This window comes from Nothoprocta perdicaria, unplaced genomic scaffold (genome assembly GCF_003342845.1).
Source record: "Nothoprocta perdicaria isolate Ctin4 unplaced genomic scaffold, notPer1 scaffold_34, whole genome shotgun sequence".
Classification (NCBI taxonomy): domain Eukaryota; kingdom Metazoa; phylum Chordata; class Aves; order Tinamiformes; family Tinamidae; genus Nothoprocta; species Nothoprocta perdicaria.
In genome coordinates, this window is record NW_020455577.1 from 1,863,124 (window position 1) to 1,885,726 (window position 22,603).

Genomic DNA, 22,603 nt, shown 5'->3' on the forward strand with positions numbered 1-22,603 from the left:
AAACTTGTATTGTGCACATTCTTTCTTTTCAACTTGTCACTTCTTTTTCCATGGTTTCGTTGAAAATAATTTTTAAATTCAAAAATACCACAGAGTTTCTTTGGAAATAATTTTTAAATTCAAAAAATCCCCAAAGACTGTATTCAAATTTTGTATCAGTCAGTCTGAACTATACAAACTAGGAATCACCAGCTTGCTGGCTCATCTGGGATACATTTACTCAAAGTGATAGGAATATCAGCTTGTTGGGAAGGGAAGTAACAAGCATTTTAATGAAAGAATCCTTTTTTTTTTTTTTTTCCCCTCCTCTCTCTCTCCCTCAAGTGGTCAAGACCTTTAGAAGCAGATGSTCAAGATACATCTGTCTAGGTTTGTATGCAGTTTTTATCAGATGTTTACATTTGATTTCATCACCCCCAAATATCTGGGGACCAGTTTTGTCCTACTTCAGGGGACAARGAGTTAATGTTTGTATAAGTGTCTACCAGCGCTCAGGCTGGCAGCACTCCCGGTTTGTCCCGCTCCCAGCAGTGCTCTTTGCAAGCAGGCGGCTCCGCGCGAGGCGAGCGCAGCTGCCTGCCTGCCTGCCCGCCCGTCTGCGGCCTTGCTGGCCGCTTTGCTGTGTGTGCCCTTTGCAGTGGGGAAGCTGCCTGAGGCCGTGCGACAGAGCACTGATAAAACTGGGAGCTCCTTGTCTGAATAGTCTTTCTCTTATTTTTACCCACTGTCACACACAGCAGAGAAAACATAGCCTGAACCAAAGTTCATTGATGATGGTAGAAGTGCTCTCATTGGCTCTGACAAGTATTAATTTATTTTCCTGGTGTTTGGCCTAGGCTATGCAACACTCTAGAGATTTCAAATGTTCACTTAAAAGCAAAATTTATTCCCCAGATATTGCTTTAGTTTGGTAACTCCATTTCTCCCYCTCTGTCTTTCCTAGAATATTAATTTCTTGAAAGACGATTAAGCCCTTTAAAATATTTGTGTGCGTGTTTGTTGGTGCTGAAACAATCAACCCTTCTAGCAAGCCTGGTCTGCAGTTCTCTTACTGCTGAAACTCTTACTGTGAGAACACAGTTGAACAGAAGTGGGKTTTTTTGTTGTATTTTTGTTTGTTTTTCTTACTAGATTCTGTACTGCTAAGGGCTCACTTGCTTGTTTGCCTGTTTCTGATTAATACAGGTCTCTTACAGACAGAAAGCTAACTACAACAATCACATTTATAACGCAGCATGATACATTGATCCAGTCTTGAAGGTTACCCTTTCAGTTCAGCAGCTTCATTGACTTCTAGATAGTATCCATTTGTATTTCCAGTCATCTTGGTGACATTATTGCGGGCTAAAGTTTAGACTGCAGGTGTATAAGACCAGATGACAATTTAGCACTGACGTGGTAGTCCTCAGATTGAAGAGCTGCTATTTGGAATATGTTGTATTTCCTTCTTTCATAGGCTCTGCATCTGGGCAGAGCAATGCATAGTGTGTCAGAGGGGAGGAAAATGTTTAAATATAATTTCTTTGAATACTGAGAATTGATTTCGAGAAAGAATCATGGAATTTTAAGTCTTGAATTCCTCTTCTTCCTCTGGCACAGACTGGCTCTATAGACACTGTTTAGCTTTCTGTTTTTCTGGAATTAAAATAGAAGTAATGCATCCAAGCCAGATCGAGCAAAAGGTTCTCTTTAAGCATGTGAATTGAAGTATTTAAGCACTTTGCTGTAAAAGGACCAATATTAGTGATCTCAGCGTTGTAAAACCAAACAGCATTTTTATGAAGAGTTCCAAAATTTTAAAGCTAAACTTCTGAATTGTGAAAAACATTATTATCAGCTATGGAAATTCTTCTCTCATATAATACGAGAAGCCTTTTATTTCCTATTTAAATAAATAAAATATGGTAGATTACACAGAGGTAAGTGGATTTCTGTGATTTATCAATAACTGCCTTAAATGTGCAGCAAGCCAATGACATTGTACATCTGCTGCTATTTTAAGAAATTAGAAAAATGTCATTTGCATGTTTTTATATTTCAGCTTTATAAATTAAAACTTACTATGCAACTCCAAAGAGTTAACAGACTTTTCATGAAATAGTGTCTAAAGCATTAACAAATCTCTCCTTGCAGTTGCTCTCTATTACACTGTAAGGCAGAAAATACTGTTACATATACTGCAGTAATCATGTATATTATTGAGCAGCTATTGATTGGCACAGCGTTTAGGAATAAAAAAATCCTTGACATAGCTAAATGTAAGGGCAGATACTGTTACTCAAATGGAGAAACTATCTGTGTCATCACAAAAGCATTTTCAAGGACATAAAAACGCCACTCCTTCATTCAAGTAGTTTATTACCCTCCTAAACTTCTCAAGTTTTCTGTAGGTTTTTCAATTTTATATTTCTCTAAAAAATTCTCTGAACTCTAAGGAATTTTTTAGCTAATTTCTGCTTGAATTTTTGGTGATTTCATCATCTTCCAAGGAAATAGAATAAGGTGTAGAAAAATTGCCTAATACTAATACTGTTCTAATGCCTTGTTCTAAGAGTCAGATTATGTGCTCATACTGTCTTACACCTTGAGCTGTCTGACAGGGCTTGGCAGAATTACTCAGAAAACAGTTTACTGTGAAAAATCCTGTAACTAATGTATTTATTGGTATTCATTAGAATGTGCTCAGGAAATTTATTTTTAAAAGCTTTCTTATTTTCAAAAAATCCCATTTTCTTCTGTTTTTAAATAGCTTAGATTTATGAGGAATGTTTTTTATTGCCTTGACTGCTTATATACCTCCTAGGAAAAGTAAGCAGGCAAATGTTCTGCTCGCAGCTGTGTCACAATCTCTCACTGTTGCTTCATGTGGATTGCGTAGTATAAGTTTTAGATGAAGGTCACTATTTGTTCCTGTAAAATTAGAATAAGCTGTTTGGTTTCCCCCTATTCTTTTTGTATCTTGAAATTAAAGTTGATTAACCCTGAATTCATTATCAGACTGTGATAATGGATGCAGCTTTTCAGTACTTTACACTGTTATGCACAAGATGGTCATTGCAGCAAGTGATGCTATGAACATAAGCATTGCAAAGGGAGGAGATGCTCTCATTTGGTTTAAATGCTGCTGTAAATTATAGGAAAACAACATGGGGAGATTAAACGTAGGGCAGAAGGTCTCATTTTTCATTCTGCTCAAATAACTTTTATATTGTGCAATATCTCAGATAGCAAGTTTAGACAGGAAGTTCTTTATAACAGCAGAGAGATTAGAGGTATAATGCAGAGGAATGTACACTCCAAGGCATTTACAAAGTGGAGAAACTTCATATGGTGTTCTTAGAATAAAGCTGTGCTGCTGGTGAAGCATTGGCAGATGAGCCCAGTGCTATATTAACTGGTAGCTCTCCCGTAAAATAAAATAGATATATTTCATTTCTAGATGCCATGTTTTCAGAGTGGATGGGTTCTAGAAATTCCTCTTCATTCATTAATATGAACCTRGTAAATCTGCAATAAAGAAGAAAATGGTAAATGAAGCGAAGCTTCGCTGTATTGATTGGCTGGGGCAAGTCAGAGTCCTTGTTGAAGGTGATCGGTATTTTTGCTTCCTGGCGATAGGCACAATCTGCAAGTTCGGTCTCCTGCAAAAAGTTCCCATGTCGGGCTCTCCTCTGCATACTCCTGCATGCTCCCATTTCAAACGTTTTATCCTTGGCTTCCTACAGTCATTCCTGTTCTCAAGTAAAATTTATAGCTAGTAGTAATCTTGCTGAATCATGCGTRCAGTTATGAACAGATGTGTTGGTTGAACTGGAGCATGAAATACCAAAGGATAAAGTTGCTTGTGTGATGAATACAGTTAATGGTTGATTATTTTGTCATGAACTTTTTGGTTTTCTTTTGTTATACTTGCAGCTTTCAAATTCAACCAAGAATAAGAAATAATAATAGCAATAAATCAGAAACATAGAAAGACCGTTTATCATTTCTCAGAAACATCACTATAATAGAAATACCTTTTCTCCACTAGGCATCCACTTTATCTCTCCCCACACAGATCTCTTAGATAGCAAATAACTTTTTTTAGTGGAGACAACTCCAAGCCTTGTTATAAGTCACCGTTCCTATCGGCAAGGCTGACGGATCCCTCCTGCAGCTGGTGTAAGTTGTGTTTGTGATTCATGGGCAGGGAGAACTGAGATATGGACTTGCAGAGAATATATTGAAGAGTGAGCACAGTACAGAGACGCAGCACTAGAGACAGAATGCAAGTAAACACACACATGCTTGAAGTTGAGTTCTGTTCAGCAAGGCACTTTGGATGTGTATTCAGTCTCTTTTTCTTCAGTGCTTTACCCTGTCATGCTTTGTTAATTAAATAAACCAGGCTACACAGTGAGTAACTGAAGTGCAAAGTTTCTTCTGTGCCATTAAAAGAAAGCAAGAATAGTTGCATTCAACTCAGGTAGTCCTGCCCCTGTAGTGGGAATGGTAAGAGGCAGAAGAACATCAATCCTCCTTGCTGCTCTGCTGTGAGTCTTTCCTACAGTAATCACTTAAAGGCAACGGTCTCGGGGGAAGCAAATGTGATCAGCAGCCAAGAGGCAGTGGATACCAGACCTCTGTCTKCAGAAGGTCTGTGGGGATTTATAGTATCTAATGACTAGCTAATTGTTGTTTTTTTTTTTCTTTTTATTGTTAAATAAAGATGAAAAAACATTTAAAGACTAGAAAAAGAAAGAATCCCATAGGATTCTTAAATATAGTTGTTATTGGAGACATTCCTATTTAAACTGTGTAGGAGCTAAAACTCTTTTTGGAAAATGAAATGTGTGTGTTTGTGGTCAGTAGCGCAAGAGGGAGGTGGAATTAAAGAGTGGAAGTTACATATGTTAAAGAGTGGAAGGACATATGTTTTAAAGTTGTATTCACTGAGCTAACAAAGGATGTAAGTCATTTGCCGGTGGAAGGAGAGGAACAGATTTTTTTTGTTTTCTCTGGCATTTAAGATCTCAGATGGCAGAAAAGATTGGTAAGAAAGTAGAGGCAAATGCAATCAAATCCCCCCTATAAACATTCACAGAGGTCCAAAGGAAAGGTAAGTAGTTTGGTGATATTCAGTGATAGAAGCTTGCAAAAAGAGAATTTAATATCTGTTTCTTTACTTATCACTGATTTCCTAGAGTGCATATAGAAATGCTTTTTTCCACTTTAGACAGCGTTGTCTGGTTGTAAACAAGTTGTGGCATGAAAATGAAGCAAGGTGGAAAATGTGGTGAATTAGGTGTGTGACTTGACTTTGTAATTTTCCTCAGCTTTAATAAAACTTCTGAAACCAGTCAAGACTGAAGAATTTGTGTTCAAATCGTATCTGAGCTGGATAAATTCTCTAATTAAAGGCGAGACTTTCTCAGGCAGGATGTGAAGGAGATGCAAGACTACACGTGAAATATCTCCAGCAACTATTTTCTCTCTCATTTAGCTAGAAGAAGACACATGGGGGAAGGTGAAAATGCRTTGAGAAATTAGTACAGTGAACGATTGGACTGTACCCTAAAGTTACACTGACATATTAAACATCAGAAGTCATTTGAAGTTTGGCACTTGTTGCACATGATAATAAGAACTGGCAAATGCAGCATTTCTGTGAAATGGTTTGGCGTTACACGCAAACCCATTCGTAAAGGTTTTTCTGCAGTCTCTGACCCTGTATCTTTTCTATGTGTGAGAAGGAGTAGGGTGTGATATGGAAGGAACAAAGGAACGTAGTTGTATGCTGGGGTGAAATGAAACCCTATCAAGCTGAAAATTTTGAAGCAAGGAAGATGCACATTACACTTATTTCTATGTATTTTAAGGCTCATGAAAAATCTGAAAATATTTTGTCAAGATGAAATTTTTCAAGAAAATGAGCAAAAAATAAACTAAGGAAATCAAGGAAAGTAAAATGTGTATTAAAAACACCTAAATATTTATCTATAATTGACTAAATATATTTTCTTTGTACAGTTCTAGTGAAGGGTTCACGACACTCCTTTCTCAACTGCCCTCCGGACAAAAGAAGCTGACAGCGAGYGTATCCCGGCCTCCAGCCACTGCCCGAGTGTCTGGGAGTGTGATGAGTTTGCTAGGAACGTGACGTGATGCCTTCTCATGCAGCCAGGACAGCAGGTGGGACCACTATGTCGTGTGGCAACAAGAGGGGTCACATCCCTTGACCAGAAGTTCTACCTTGTCTTTCTCCTCMTCATCATCTTTATCTTCCGTCTCAATGCCTATGCCAATGCTGGTGTTTTTAAGGGGAGAAATGCAGCTTGTTCACTTTACACGGGATTTGTCATTATGTTTCATTTAATTTGAAGGAGACATTCCAAATACGAGGAAGGTCATTCTCTTTAGATAAGCCTCCTACTTTTAAATTGGTCTTAAATATTATATGAATAGTGGTGTATTTAGTAGCTCTTCCTGACTAGCATCTAAATTAGTTGTGATGCTAGTGAGAAAACAAATTTGCAGTTTTTTAATGTATTCAGCAACAAAATTAATACAACAGCAGTTGTCAGATAATTTGAACATTGAATTTATAGGAGTAATTTTAATTTACATTAAGCACTGCAGGCAATTTTTACACATCAATTTGCATTCACTGATTATGTTCAGCTGAGGCAAAATGGTGGCCTTTAAAAAATTGCTTGTATTTTGATTGCAACATTGCAGGGACTGGGGGAATGACTTTTCTCCCTGATGCATTTTAAAAACTAAAATTTTGAAGTAAGCAGCAGTGTAACAGCACTGTTTGTTTCCTCTGGAAGTACAGCCAGTTTTGTTCATGTCCCATAGGTGGTCTATGAGCCAAGGAAATGTTTTATTTTGCATTTTTAACCTGCTGCTCACTTTGTTAGTTACAATTTTTAAATGAAAAGCTTTATCTAAAATACAACAAAAATGGTCTGCAGTGTTGGACTCCACAGGAGTTTTGCCAGGATGTTAGTACTGAATATTTTAATAACTCAACATTACACATGTGTGAAAATGACGGAAACATGTTGACATATTGACAGTATTTTTTTTTTTTTTTGGAAAAAAAAATGAGAAATGACTTCCAAAAGTTTTGTTATTACACAGCATGATAGGTAACTTACTTACATTTCTGCAGGTGTAAAATGACATGCCTGAAGGTACAGCGGTAAGAATCCCAGCATATTAGTATTTGGTGATCCTAAAAAATGAGTCTCTCCATGTTGCAAGTACATGAGCCCGTGTATATACAGGAAACATAAATATTGGAAAATTTGAAAATATTTTATTGAAAATTTTGAGGAGGAGATGTACTTTTTTAATTGGAAGAATTTCAGGTTAGACATTTCCAGTTAGCTCTCAGAAAATATCCACTTGGTCTTTTCATTTAAAATGGGATTCTGGAGTGTACTGCTCAAGTTATTAATGTGTATTTTAGAGACACGACCTGCCTTGTGGCATCAGGTGGCTTCACGGCTAACATTTGCCTTTCACTTGGAGGTCTGATCTGCAATAATCTTTTAGGAGAATTGCATTTGACAGATTTAGCTCAGCCTTTCGCCCCACTGGGGAACCCACCCCTGCTCGTCGGGTGGCACCACGGGCAGTTTCTGCTCTAGACATGAGCACCTTAATTCCATATATTTTTCTTTGTGTGCCTTCTTGCTACATAAAGTATGTTCTGAATTTAGCTACAGCACTTTTTAGGGTTTCATTTTAGTGGTCACAACTGCTTTTTATTCTGGCTGAAATATGTGTTCTGCAACACCTTTAATTAAAATGAACCATTGGGGGGTCCCTTATTCATATTATCCACTCCCAACTACAGATGGTTAGACATAAAAGTCCTAGATACTCATTCATTTAGAAACATTATATTTCTATCAATTTTTCCATACTGAAACAGAGGCAAAGTAAAAACAAGTGCCTAAGGATACACAACAGATTCAAGGCAGAATAAATAACAGATTTACTGTAGTATCCTATGAAAGAGCTTTTATGGTTTCCAGAGTTGTGTATGCTGAATTTGGCTGTGCAAAATAATCAAAATAATAGGGAAAAACATGCTAGCTTGCATGGTCTCATTTGCTGTTACTCCACCCTATTGAGTTAAAGTGGAAAGCTGTGGTTAAATCAGAAGGGATTCTGTTTATCTCTTAAGATATCCAAAAAACATTATGTCATTCTAGAAAAATGACTTTTTACTTCTATTCCCAAATACTTTCCATTTTTTTCATATGTTTCATAAAAGCCAAATTTCTTGCATTTTGTGTTATAGTGCTCTCTGGGTAATCAGAGTACCTAAAATTTCACTCCTGTATAGATAATTCATCTTTTTTTTTCTCCCAATTTTCTATCTAGGCTAAAAGAGGCAAGAGAAGTTCAGCAACAAAAGCAGTCCCAGAACGTCTGGGATATCTAAATACGGACACTTGGCCATTTGTCATTCTCTGTTTATTTCTCCTTTAGTCAGTTTTCAGGCTGCGCTTACCACAGGGCTCATGAACAAATCAATCTGAATGATTTCTTCTGAGAGAGATTATTTGACACCCACTTTGATTTACTAAAGTCTTCTGTACAGTATATCATTCTTGTCTAATATTTAGCTTTCATTGACTAACTTTTTAGAATTTTTTTTGGAAATGTGTGATGTAGTTTTAGTGGCACTGTTTGTTTCTTTCGTAAATGCAGGTCCTGTATCACGTTCCTGTGATTCTGGTGATGCACAAACAGTTTGGGGACTAATTGGATTTTTAAGGGCAGTTTCAATGGAAACATCTTCTGTCTTTCAGAAGCATTTTCCTCTGTGTGATTTGGATGCAGAATGTTCTGAAAGAAATACACAACTGGATTATCTACACGCCTGAGCTTGTATTGTCATTGCCTTCCTGGCACAAAAGGTGGAAAAAAACCCACAAAAACCAAAATGAACAACATCAACATATATCTAATTATATTATGATCTGTGCAGTTGTAGGACTTCTATATTCTCAAAGTTGGTAGTACTAAATATGCAGAAAGTGTATTTTTCATAATTGAGTAAGATCAAGACTAGCTATAGAGCACCAATTTAAAGAGCTTGAAATCTTATGAATATTATAATAGCACAGGAGCTTCAGTATCTGACAATAAACAAAACTTTTCTTGCTCATTTATCTTGGCAAAATCCAAAAACCTCTTATATATTAATAAGTGCTTATATATTTAATATATGCACATCCTTCCTCTGAACCATAAACTGCACAACTTAAGACAACTGAACTGTACATATTATATATAATAGCACTAGCAAGAACTGTATGTTTTCTTGCTACATGATCTTTCAGCAATAAAATAAATTTTATTTATGCTAATTTTCTTAAGAGCAATAGTAAATTTTAGGAGAATTAATATGGGCCTTATACATTAGTGGGTTTCAGAAACTCTTATACCTTATACCAGAAACTTACTCAGACACTCCTTGTCTAATCTGACTTCAAAATACACGATCCTACTAAGACTACTGTTCATTATTATTATAATTGCTATTATCTGTGTTAAAGTATCTTTTGCAAAGTAAGTGTTATTTTAATGAACTATTTATTGCTATTTTTTTTTCCAAATGACAACTGCTAATGTACTCACTTTGTGTTTGAGGTGGTTCTGCACAGTAATGTGCTGAACACCAGGTGATGGCATTGCAGCTAGCATTGGCCTCTGCTGCTTTTGTGCCATTGGCCAATGACTCAAATGGTTGTGCTTTTGAGCCACAAACAAATTATGATTCCTCTGCTAATTTTTAATTTCTTGCATATTGAGTAGAAAAATGCACAACAGTTGATACTGTGAGGAAGTGTAAATTTGCAGGTCCCCACCTGAACCAAATCTTTGCTTCAGTGTGTGAGATCTGCTTGCATCTCCACGTGAGCAGCTCAGGTGAGCTGAGACCACTTGATGTGGAGTTCAGAAATGCCACAAAGTGGGTGGCTACTACAGTTGCTCTCTGGGACTCCCTCGGAAAGCTGTCAGTGATGCCTTCCTTTCACATGCAAAGTCAAAGCCCAAATCCCACTTATTCTACCTTTATTAGCATGAAATTGCAAATTGGATTATTGCAGTATGGTAGAGCATCACTTTAATAAAGTGTCTGAATTGCTTTAGTAAGATGCAATATTTTCGGAATTGAAATCATTGTTGCTGCTTTTTCAGTATGGCTGTGAAYTGTGTATAGATAAAAAGAAAAAGGGAAAATAAAATTACTATCTAGTTCTACTTAGAATGAGGTCAATCCAGCATTATACAAACTGGATTCTAATTCTGTTCTAGCCAAGTATGAAATGATTTTTAATTCCTGGATAACCAAGTTTTGTATTTTTATAGCATTAGTGTTGGTGTGTCGTTTTTAGAGTCACAATAGATTAAAAAAATAAGAAGGTTCTCAGGTGTTCTAAAAACTAGACTAGAAATATCTGAATTAGAATTCTGAAATTCAGAAACTTGGTTTCAAACAGACAAATGCTCATATACTTATTTCAGTGATGGCARGTTTTATCCAGCCACTACAATAACATGGGTGAAGTGCCAACCTAAGTCTTTTCTTTCCTTACAATTAGTAAGCGTATCATAAAATTCCAAACACTCTTTTTTTCATTGGCACACAAGTCTAGGGAATAGTTGGTGAACCTCTCAGCCAGGATTTTATTTTTGTTATGGCCAGGCCAGTTCAGACTTCTGAGAGAAGAGAGAGCAGGGCTTGGGCCACTGTTAATCCTGTTTTGCCTTTTGGCCTGTACCATAGCACTTTCCTAACCTGAAAGGGGCCATGGAAAAGGGCAGCAGGGAACAAGACAGCTGAATTACTGCCAGGTAAGCTAGGTAATGTCCACTCCATATCACAGACACAGGGGCAGTTTAAGCCCCTGGTATTTTGATCTTGCAGAGTATTGGGACCTTTTCAGGAGACAGGTAATAAGTAAACGAGATAAAGGCACAGAGAGTAAGGGCTGCACATTTACAGTTAATGTTTTCAAAGTGCTTTAGGCAGGGCAAGGCAAGAAGGCTGCCTAACCTTACCCTCCTGCCAGGGCTGGTCACTGGGCTGAGAGTATTTCCCATCATTTTTTTTTCCTGGCAGGGACACCAGACGCAGATGTCCTTGCACTGTACAGATTTTCCACAGTGTCTTTTCGGAGAATTATTTGGCTGCAATCACAGGAAGGAGAACCACCTTCCATGAGGATCTGAGACTCCAAGCAGGTAGCTAAAAAATTCTGGAGGTGGGAACAGGCAGGCAGAGAGCTGCATGGCTCCTGGGGCCTGTGGTTACAGACTGCCTGCCAAACTGGAAGCGGCCAAGCCGTTGCCCTCCCCTGATCTTACTAGTCAGCTCAGGCCTTAAATAGCCAAATTACCTAATGCCACAAGCAGAAATCGCTCTGTGGAAGCGACATTTGCCCTGGGGCTTCCGGACTTGAGAAATGAAACTACTTTCCAGCTCCCCTCTCTACAGCTCTTGCTTCTTTACCTTTTTTTTCCCTTCATGGTTCCTTCCCTCTACAGCACGTGCATGACCTGATCAGCTTCTTTTGTAGTCCAGATAGGCAGCAAAACAATTTCTAAATAAAAGCTAGTGCTTCTGTGTAGATAGGTGACTACTTTCACAGAGGGAAGTAGCTTCCATTACAGGAAAGATCAAACTTGGTGATATATTACTCTGATGATGCTTAGCTTTCTTCTAGTGTACTTTATTGCTGCAGCAAGCCATTAAAATGTAAGAGACTTTATTACCAGAAACATAAACAATTCATAAATACTCTCTAAAGTTTATCAGCTATAAACTCACTCTAGTAATAGCAGAGTATTTTCTGTGGAATAGATACTGATGACTGGCTCCCAGGAATGCATGATGGAGAGGAAAGGAATATGGTATTCTACATATTGGTCCTCTGCACAYGTAGGTTTTCTGTTGGCTTGTTTAATCAGTATTACAGTTTGAAAATCATGTTTAATCACTATTTCATTTTGAAAAAATGGATGCAAAATTAGTAACATTTTGAATTGCTTACCTTTTAACAGCTATCAGTGCTTATGGTTTTRTGGGTCAGAGGGCTATGAGATTACATATTTGGTTTGTTTGTTTGGTTTGTTTTGACTTGGTAAGTTTTCCTTATGTGCGATAGAATAGCTACAGAATGCAAAATAATGGTATGTCAAAAAAGGCAGGTCCTAAAATATGTAATATGGTAAAAAGCAGACGGTAGGTGAAACTATTTGCATACACCAAAACAAACAGCGTGTGGGGAATAGGATGGTGGATTGATGTGAGCATGCCTGCCTTTGTTTAGCTGCATGTCCATAGGGGCTAACTTTCTAGCAATTAAAAAATGTTAAATAATAATATTTTAGAAGAGGCACCTGATGAAAGTCTCCATGGATTTTTTTTTTCTGTAGCACTGCATTGCTCTGCATATTTAGGATTAAATTAACCATTAAATTAACACAGTTGGAAACATTATAATCTCTATTTAAAACGATGATTGGAAAAGCTTCTCTGTAAAAAGACACCCAGAAACCTATGGTAACATTTCAGCAATAACCAAGCCAAATTGCTGTCTGTGATTTGGGTGAAATCCCTGCTTCAGATATTTCTTAAAAATTAGGTGAAATGAAAGAGCTGCAAAATAAGCAACTGCAATCCAGGCTTATGATATAAATTAGTTAAGCTGATGTTAGTTTTTAACATAAAACATTCTAGCTCTTATGTATCTGATGTTTGTAATGATAAAATCAGCATTTTCGCTTTGCAAATAGATGCCCTATGTTTCTTTGCCATCAAAGTCTTTAAGAAATTTAAGGGTGGCAATTAGACTTATGCAAATGCATTGCTAATAAGTAAATTCTTCCTACCGATACTAGCGTGCAGTTTTTATTGGTCAGGCAGCAAATTTTAGTTCACATCACTCAAATGAAGCCCCAGCTATGTCAGCAAGCTTTCTGCAGGTTGGGGCTCGTTAGGCACTCAGCTGCATGTGCCTTTCAGTGWGCTGTCTGCTCCACAGGAGCCACAGTTGCCTTTGCAGGACCCAGACCCACCAACCTTTATTCAGAACAAATTGCTCCCTCACTTATGCAGAGGACTCCATTAGTAAAACCTAACTAACAAAGCATCTGTATTACATTTGTGACACCTACAGAAGCACTGGAAAAGTTGGAAAAAATCAGATTTGAAAAAGCAAATTAGGCTGACTTAAGTCTTGAATTGATTCCRTCTAGTTCATGTTAGCATTTGGCCTGCAAACATGGAGAGATAATGATTTGTTCAAGATTACTTGTGTATAGTTTGCATGGACTGTTGGCGAAAGCAGAGCAAGCTATGTGAAATGACACTGTGCTGTACAGCCCCTGTGCTCTGTAAATAATTTAGTCCTATGAAACAGAGTATGGACTGGAATAATAGTTTGCAATTGATACATGCAAATGATGATATGAAAGGCACGAATGGATTGTACTGCTTTGTGAGCCTGTGACAGGCGTGGGTAACATGGAGTGTGAACTTTAGAAAACCTCGCTTATTTTTAAAGAAGGACATAGAGGAAGGAAGACAAACACAGTATTAAAAACAGGACAAACATCAAAAATCCCTCAATCTTGCAAGTCTTCCTAAACCTGATAGTTGAAATTTAGCTGCTTAGGTGGCTACTGACAAAATCTGCTCCTCTCTGGCTATGTTGCTACTACTGAGCTCTGTTTTTGCTTCTCTAAGCAGCTCTTCTCTAAAAAAATGATTTTTGAATCTGTAGATAGTACCAGTTGCAACCAAAAAGAAGACATTTTGCAAATTATTTCATTAGTAATTTTAATCCATCTGACTAGCAAGATATGCTGGCCTTTTTAAGCTCTTTCTCAGATTATCCTTTCCTTGGCAAAGAAGGAGTATTTCTTTCTGTTCATGTATTTCTAAACTGGATGTGCTGTTGCCTGCGTAACACATGGTTAAAGAGACAGTCCAGGAAGGAGTGGCAATTGCATTTTGCTTTAGCTCCAAGGCAGAAGTCGTCTTGCAGCTCTCTGCAAAGTCAAATAATCTCTTGCGATGGCTCATTACTGTTGACTAGCATGTCTGGGAGGCAGAGCCAAAGATTTTCGCACTTCCTGTTCCCTCTTTATCCTTTCCTTGTTTACATATTAGCAGGTTTTCAGAAATTATTCTCCATGAACCTAGAGCTCGAGTAGAGTGAACAGGAGAATGGAAATGTACATATATGTTTGCTTAACTCCTGTTTACTCCTCTGTCCATACTAGTTTATGATCTTCTCTAGTGAGAGAAAAGGCTTTTGTCATAATGTTTAGTATGTGGCAAAATCTACATGTTATTTTCCACTAAAATATCCTCTATCTGTACTTTCTGCTCATTGAAAGGGAACAGTTGTAGCGCTGAGTTGTGGTATTTCTGCTTGACAACTCTAATAAAAAGGCTCTTCTGTAGTCTGAGCCTTTGTACAAGATGTGTAATGTCACTGGGGACTGTACGTTCAACACAGACTTACCTGAGCGACTAGTGTTAAAATTCTAAACTTTGCAGTAGCTGAGTACCAGCTGTATAATGGTCTGCCCAGCAAGTACTTCGGAGCRCTGCTCGCCTGAGCTGCAGTGCTTGGCGCAGGAGCTGCATGCGCAGAGCGTGGCTGGGTGTGAAGGAGATCCAGGAAATTTGCTAAGATCTTGGGCTATGACATTAGCCTGGGGCATGAATGTTTTTCTTGAGCACCTTCATTAGAGCCCTTTTCAGGTACAAAATACATGAAATCTTTGTCTGTGTCCTGCAGTCCCGTGCTATTTGCAGATGATTGGTCTGTAAATTTCCCATAGAATGTCTCCCTTACCTCCCCTGCCACCTCTCAAAATCCTTCAATAGCCATTGCTGATTCTTAGTGGGGAGTAGGGGCCTTTGACTACATTTTCATGAGGTAAAAAGTCCTTGGCAACAGGTAACTGCAGCCTGATTTACAGGAATGACTACAGCATCACAAAGTAAAGAGGAAAAAAAAATCCAGAGAAAGAAAATGACGTGCTACAAAATACCTAAGTAAGCAAGGCAGCACGATGATGCAAGGACAGGCATCCACCCTGGAATGAGGACAAGGTCAAGAGCAGAATTTTCACTTCGGACCTCAGTTGCAACTAACAAATCGTATGTGACCAAAATGTTGTCATGGAAGGTTATTACTCACCCTTTCATCCAACTTTTGGTTGTATTTTTGATTGATTGACTCAAATGCAACAACAACAATACTGCACCTGGCAAAATTACTGGGCACATATCTGAAGAGCATATTAATATGTATGCTAAGATGCAGTTTAACTTGTCAGCTCACAGCTTTAAAAAGCAGTGGCTCATTTTGTGTAATTAGGGCTTTCATCATAGCAGGTGGAGTTTTTTTTTTTTTTTTTCTTTTTTATTCACACAAAGGAAGCATAAGGCAGTGGATGAGGCACTACCCCAGTTGTCTGCTCTCGGTTTTTCTCTATGCTCTTTTTTCCCTTTAGGTCTAACGCTGCCTTTATCGATCTAACACAAAGTTTGATAGCTTAAAGCAAGTAGCGCCAGGACTTCACTTTACAGTAGACCTTCTATAAATTCTCTTATTTTTATTTGACTTTTTATGGGTGACTTTATGTAGCATACTGAAATGAACTAGAATAATAGGCCTCTTCTCAGGTTTTCATAAGTCCTTTTCTATAATTACCACTTTTTCTTATTTTGCCTCTTTTTATCCTAACCTTGCATGCAGTTTGACTTCGGTTTGTCTTAAGAGATTCTCTTTCTCTTTCCATTTTTGTCTCCACATCTTATACCCAATGTTAAAATAATTACTTGTGATCCTTTAAAACTTTTAAACTGTGAATAATCTTCTTTCTTACAATATGAAGACTAATGGGGATTAATTAATATTAAATAGAAGAYTCACTTAAATGATGGGAAGTTATGCCATTTGTAGTACAGGCAGCCATCCTGCATATGTGTGAGGCTCTAAGAGACTTATTCTTATTTCCAAGAGACTGCATGGTTTGCCCAAACCATCAGTAGCTCTTTGCTAAACTAGTGAGCAGTTAAGTCATGGGACTATAGTCACTGGAGTGAAAGCAACTGTTCAAATACATTAATAAAGGATCTACCATAAATCCCCAGATGATGAATACAATACTTTTGCAGTAGTTTACCATTAGAGAGTTCAGTAGGGAGTTTTAAATCTGTATGGATTTATAAACTGATCATTTTGGGGTTCTTGTTTTAATTCCACATTGAGATGTACAGCCTGACCATAGGATTCTGCTGAACAAAAAGAATTCAGATAAAAAAAATGTAAATGTGTTTCTTAAAAAGGAAGGGCAAATATAYCTGTAAAGTGGTTTCAGGAGATACAGGTTCTCTCCCCATTGGCTCATGGGTGCCCTTTGCTGCATTTACTCRATTTTCTTTAGGGATGCAGGGAGCTGCACGCAAGCTGCTCAGGGCAGGGCTGGTCCTTATGCAAGTCTGCTCATGAGAAAGATGGAGGAGGAAATGAGAAGGTGGGMAAAGGGAGAAAGGAGCAGAGAGAGGATAGCGTGCCAAGCTTTTTCTAGTGTATACCTAAGATAATTTTTGGAGGTTTGCCTAATGGAAAATAAAAATATATAAATAAAAGCACTAAAACTTAGAGTTTAGTGTGTATGAATGTGTGTGTGTGTGTGTATTTATGTGTGAGCAACTGTGAGAGAGAAAGCACAGAGGCAGTGAGAGGGGACTCATAAACGCATAGTTGCTCTTTTTGGGTCATTTTCCCACTATATATTCTGTGTGCAAGGAGTCAGCAGCACAACTTTTGCTGAGCACCTCATAATTTAGAAGACAAACTTGGAAAACCTCCAGTATATCTGCCACTCTAATTTATACCTGTGAGGATTAAGATGACCAGGAAAGCCATGAAAATGACTAGGTATATTCCCATTTGATCAATTACAGTGTCTCGTAAGGAAACGTAGGGTAATATCTACACATATAGATTTAATAGATGTCACATACAACCTGGGAAATATGCATCAGCAGCACGTATATTAATTTAATAAGTCTGTTAACGTTTTCATTAAAAGTGACTCTCAGGATTATTCTTTAAGATGTTATGTCAGGCAAAGCAATAAACACAAGTTAATTCACCTGTGGGTTAATACTTAAGTTTTGCTATAGCTGACGTTTCTGTAGTACTTGTCACTTGTGAGTTCCTTGACCTACAGTGAGCCAAGGAGAAAGAATTTCATGAAAAGAAAGAGGCAGAGCCTTTGCAAAAGCAATGGGAGTAGCTCTGTTGACTTTGCTGGTGTGGTAATGATTTATATGGGYTGGGTATGTGGTCCAGCGTTTGCAGTTTTTTTATGCCCTTATATTTTTTCTTTTCACTTGCTTTTCTTTCCTCATCTTTCATGTCTTCCTGTATTTTTTCTGCCTCCCTTATACTACTTGGACGACATAAATTTTTTTTTTTTTAAAGTTTTATTTTTCAAACCATATTTTAAGAAGATTAAATGACCATGCATCTAATTAAATTGAGATGGCAGGTAATGTATTTTTTCTCTTTCTTTTTCCTCTTTTTCCATTTTTTAGGAAAGAGGAAAAAACCCTTAAAATTGCATTTTACCTGTGACTTCAGAATTATTAAATCGTTTGGTAGCTATTGCCTCCTTCCATATGCCAACRTAAGCTGCATAATTCATGTGAAGCAAGGTATTCAACCAAGAAAAAAGTAAGCTGCCAAAAAAGAAGAAAAAGAATTTTCTTTTCCCCACTGAAGTAGTAGATTTCAGTAGCCAGACTGAGCCTTTACATTATGTGTTGAGTCAATTATAAATGTGASAGCTGCTGATACAGGAATGCTTGTACATCACATTTCTGAATACTTTTGAAATTTAACTAGTGGTTATAGAAAACTTAAGTATTCAAGATGACTTCCTGCAATTTGAAGTTTGTTGTCTTCCCTGCCTAGGWTGCCAGGAGAAGAATAGTGGTGTAATTCCTTTAAGTGCCGGGAGATGTTATCTGAGAAATGGAAAAGAATAATTATTATTCCAGCTTCTTGAATAATGGGAAGTACTATAGAAGAAAGCCACTTAAGTAGCAAGTCAGGTAAGTGTCTAATTTTGAACATGTCCCCATACTCATGCCAAAACTCTACAGTGAGATGCAGTACCCATCAATTAACTGAGATGAGGCAGACCTGCACTAACAAATGAGAGTTATTTATTCTTTCTGTACAAATTATTCTCTGTCTGTAACCTTAATGTCATCGGTCTTATTTCTGACATGGAAAGTGTTCAGTGGTAAAGCTTGAGGGGACGTAACATTTGAGTGAAGTGTGATAAATCTTAAAGTCAAACATRGAACTAGGGAATCATACAGAAGGAAAGAGGTCACTTGGTCCAGCCCAGAGGAGACGTGGTAGAGCAGGTTGCTCAGCTTCTTGTCAAGTTCTGAGAATCATCAAGGATGGAGATTCAACATCCACTCTGCCTARCCTGTCCTGGTGTTGATCACCCATGCATTATAAAACATTTATCTTGTATTAAGTCAGGATTCATGTGTTGTTCCAAGCTATATTCACTGTCTCCTATCATTCCCTGTCCACCTCAGAAGAATCCAGCTCCACCTTCTCTGTACCTCTACCCCCCTCCATTAAGAAGTGCAGAGAGTTTGTAAGGTCTCTCTGAAGCSCTCTCTACTTGAGGTTGAACAAATTCTGGTCTCTCATCTTCACTTAATACCTCCGGGAGCCATCCTTGCAGGTTTCAGCTTTGTCAAAATAAGAATTGTGTGTTTCTTGTCTCTAATTTCCCTTCATCCACAAAGACCAATTGTGATATAGTAGCTTTTTCAAACCATTGGGGCCTCCCATATATAGCTATGGCATATTTTGTGGTGATGAATAATCCTTAGATTATAATTTTAGATTATAATTTTAGATGAATAATCCTTAGAATGTTCCTAGAACCTCTACCCACATGTATGTCAAAATACATATCGAAGAAGTCCTGCCCTTGTAAAAATATATAAGATGTCATGCCAAACTTATTGTGGGTATACCTGGGAAGAGACATAATTATATGTCTACAGCATATACAACTATATTTTTTATATATTTATATATATATATATGTAATATGACTACATATATATATATGTAATATGACTACAGCCCTCCAACTGTAGCAGTTATCCTAGCAGAATCCTAGCCGTTAATGAACACCAGTGTCATGTAAGATCAAATGAGATTTTAAACTAATTCACTACCTCTATGTCAGAGCCTTGTAAAAATTTGGATTTTCAATTCTTTTTAAAAATAGGGGGAAAAAAACAGACAAGATATTTTTCTAACACTAACTTGTTCAGTATAAATCTCTGATATGAAAGAATTGTTTTGCCATGGTCTATTGGACAGAATGAAGATCAGTGCCCTCCTCAATGTTATTGTTCATTGATGTATTGAGTGCTTGTTATTTTTCGATYGAGAAGATGTTCAATCATGTAGCAGGCAGAATTTCGTCTTTCTGAGCAGTTGAAGTAGAGGTTTTCCATTTAGCTAGATTCAAGAGCAAGTCTCAGGAGCTTTTAAAGAATGATTAAAGTGGGTGCAAAAAATCTCCTGGCAAGTGATCTTTCTGCCCTTTCATGGCGCACTGGAAGAATGGTCTATGAAGTGGACAAACTGATGTGAAAATTATATTGTGAAGCCAACAATACACATATTGAGAAGCCTAAAGTACAGGAAAAGCTGATGTAGTAAAATCACTAATTTATAAAACAGCCAGAAATATGCACTGACTAGGTAAATTTTCAAATCCTGGAAATTTCCACCCACCAGAATATTGTGAATTACTAGCACTACATTTCTGAAAGTATGTGCATGAAAGTGATGGAGCAGCTCATCCTGGCTGCTCTCTCCAGACACATGGAGGAGAAGAAGGTGTTCAGGAGTAGCCAGCATGGATTCACCAAGGGGAAATCCTGCTTGACTAACCTGATCACCTTCTACGAAGGAATATCTAGCTGGATAGATGAGGGCAGAGCGGTGGATGTCATCTATCTGGATTTGAGCAAGGCTTTTGACACTGTCCCTCACAGCATCCTCCTGGGCAAGCTCCAAAGGTGTGGGATAGATGTGTGGACGGGGAGGTGGATTAGGAATTGGCTTGATGGCAGGGTGCAGAGAGTGGTTGTCAATGGTGCGGAGTCCAGCTGGAGGCCTGTACTTAGTGGTGTCCCCCAGGGGTCAGTTCTCGGTCCGGTCCTGTTCAACTTATTCATTAACGACCTGGATGAAGGGCTGGAGTGCTCCCTCAGCAAGTTTGCCGACGATACCAAACTGGGAGGAGTAGCTGATAGCCCTGAGGGCTGTGCTGCCATCCAGAGGGACCTGGACAGACTGGAGGACTGGGCGGCGAGAAACCTCATGAGGTTCAACAGGGGCAAGTGCAAGGTCCTGCACTTGGGGAGGAATAACCCTGGACACCAGTACAGATTAGGGGTGGACCTGCTGGAGAGCAGTCCCGCAGAGAGGGACCTGGGTGTCMTGGTGGACGACAAGTTGACCATGAGGCAGCAGTGTGCCCTGGTGGCCAAGAAGGCCAACGGGATCCTGGGGTGCATTAAGAAAAGCGTCTCCAGCAGGTCGAGGGAAGTGATCATCCCCCTCTACTCAGCCCTGGTGAGGCCACATCTGGAGTACTGTGTCCAGTTCTGGGCTCCCCAGTACAAGAGGGATGTGGAGCTGCTGGAGAGAGTCCAGCGCAGGGCTACGAGGATGATCAGGGGCCTGGAACATCTGCCCTATGAGCAAAGGCTGAGGGAGCTGGGCCTGTTCAGCGTGTATAAATACCTCAAGGGAGGCAGTGAGGAGGAGGGGGGCGGCCTCTTTTCAGTGGTGRGCAGGGATAGGACTAGAGGAAATGGCTTCAAACTGAAGCATCGGAAGTTCCACAGGAACTTAAGGAAGCATTTCTTCACTGTGAGGGTGACAAAGCACTGGAACAGGCTGYCCAGAGAGGTTGTGGAGTCTCCTTCTTTGGAGATCTTTAAAACCCGCTTGGATGCAGCCCTGTGCCACGTGCTCTAGGTGACCCTGCATGTGCAGGGGGGTTGGACTCGATGATCTCTGAGGTCCCTTCCAACCTTCGGCATTCTATGATTCTATGAATGTATCAGATGAATTCTCTTGCATCTTTATTTTCCACATGCTGATTGCTAGACACTTCATTGATGAAGACAAAATAAAAACATCTCTCTCTCCCTCAAGCATTCCTGTTGTCTAGGCAAACCCTAGGCAAACCTCACTTAGGATTTTAAGATCTTAGGATCCTAATCATTTCAGGATTATATTTGTCTTTCCAAATATAAATGGTAAGTTCTTTCTGAACTAAAGACATGAACTAAATGATAATTTCCTTTCACTTAATAATACATTTAAATATAAAATACTGTAGTAAATTATATGTAGAAATTGGACAATCGCATTTGTGTATACGTGAATTAAATGTAGGTCTCAGAAGTCAGGATTAAAATGTCCTATTCAAACAATTCATACATGTACTGTTATTTATGTTTTCTTGGATTACTGATAGAAGAGGAATTAGCCTTTTGCAAACRATTATGGCTAAAGACAAAAATTGGAAGTACAGCATGAATAGTAATAAAAAAGAGCTGCATTTCTGACCTTCTTAAGAGATTTAGTTTGGATTCATTTTTGAAGAATTAGTGAGGGTTACTGCAGTTTCTTTTGTTATGCTTTTTTTTTTCTTCATCCATAGTTAATTGGACACTCATAGAGTGGAAATCTGAATGAGGAGAATCTTTAGAAATAATCACTAATTCAAACAACCTGGATTTTTTTTGTGTAGTTAGTTTTGTCCTACACAGCAAGAAAAGGCTACTGAATTGGCAGTACCAACTGCACTTAACTGACATATGGCATGGATTATAAGAAGAAAAAAAGAATTCTATTCCTAAATTGAGCTCCAACATTTTAGATTTTTTGAAGGAACAGAGGAAAGGAAATATCATTCAAATGTCCTTCAGTCACATGTTTCATGCTTATGTTTCTAAATATGGTGAAATAAATGTCTCTTTTCACTTGCAACTTTAGGAACTTGTTATATTTCAGAGATACAAGTTGTTATTAAAAAAAAGATTATGTTCATGATATATGAAAGTTATTTATATCATGTACAGTATATACAGATGGCACACAGGTACAGTAACTGTGGGCTATGTTAGACTTGTTAATTGTGTTGCTGATAACATCTGTCTTTTTCTCATTACCTGCAAGTTAGACTTTCTGTACTAACAGCCTCTGTCAACTTGAAATCATTAAGAAAGGAAGATAAGATGATAATACAGTTCTCATCTCTAAACAGCTCTTCTGATTTTGTAATAAATGAGTATTAAAAGGTGAAGATAGAGTTCATGACAGTAGCTTGTCCCTCTTCTAAAAGTAGAGCAGTGTCCCTGGCTACTTGGATATTGGCAATGAGCAGAGGGAGAATTTCAGCCTTTGAGTGTGCTTGTACTTCTTAACATCTT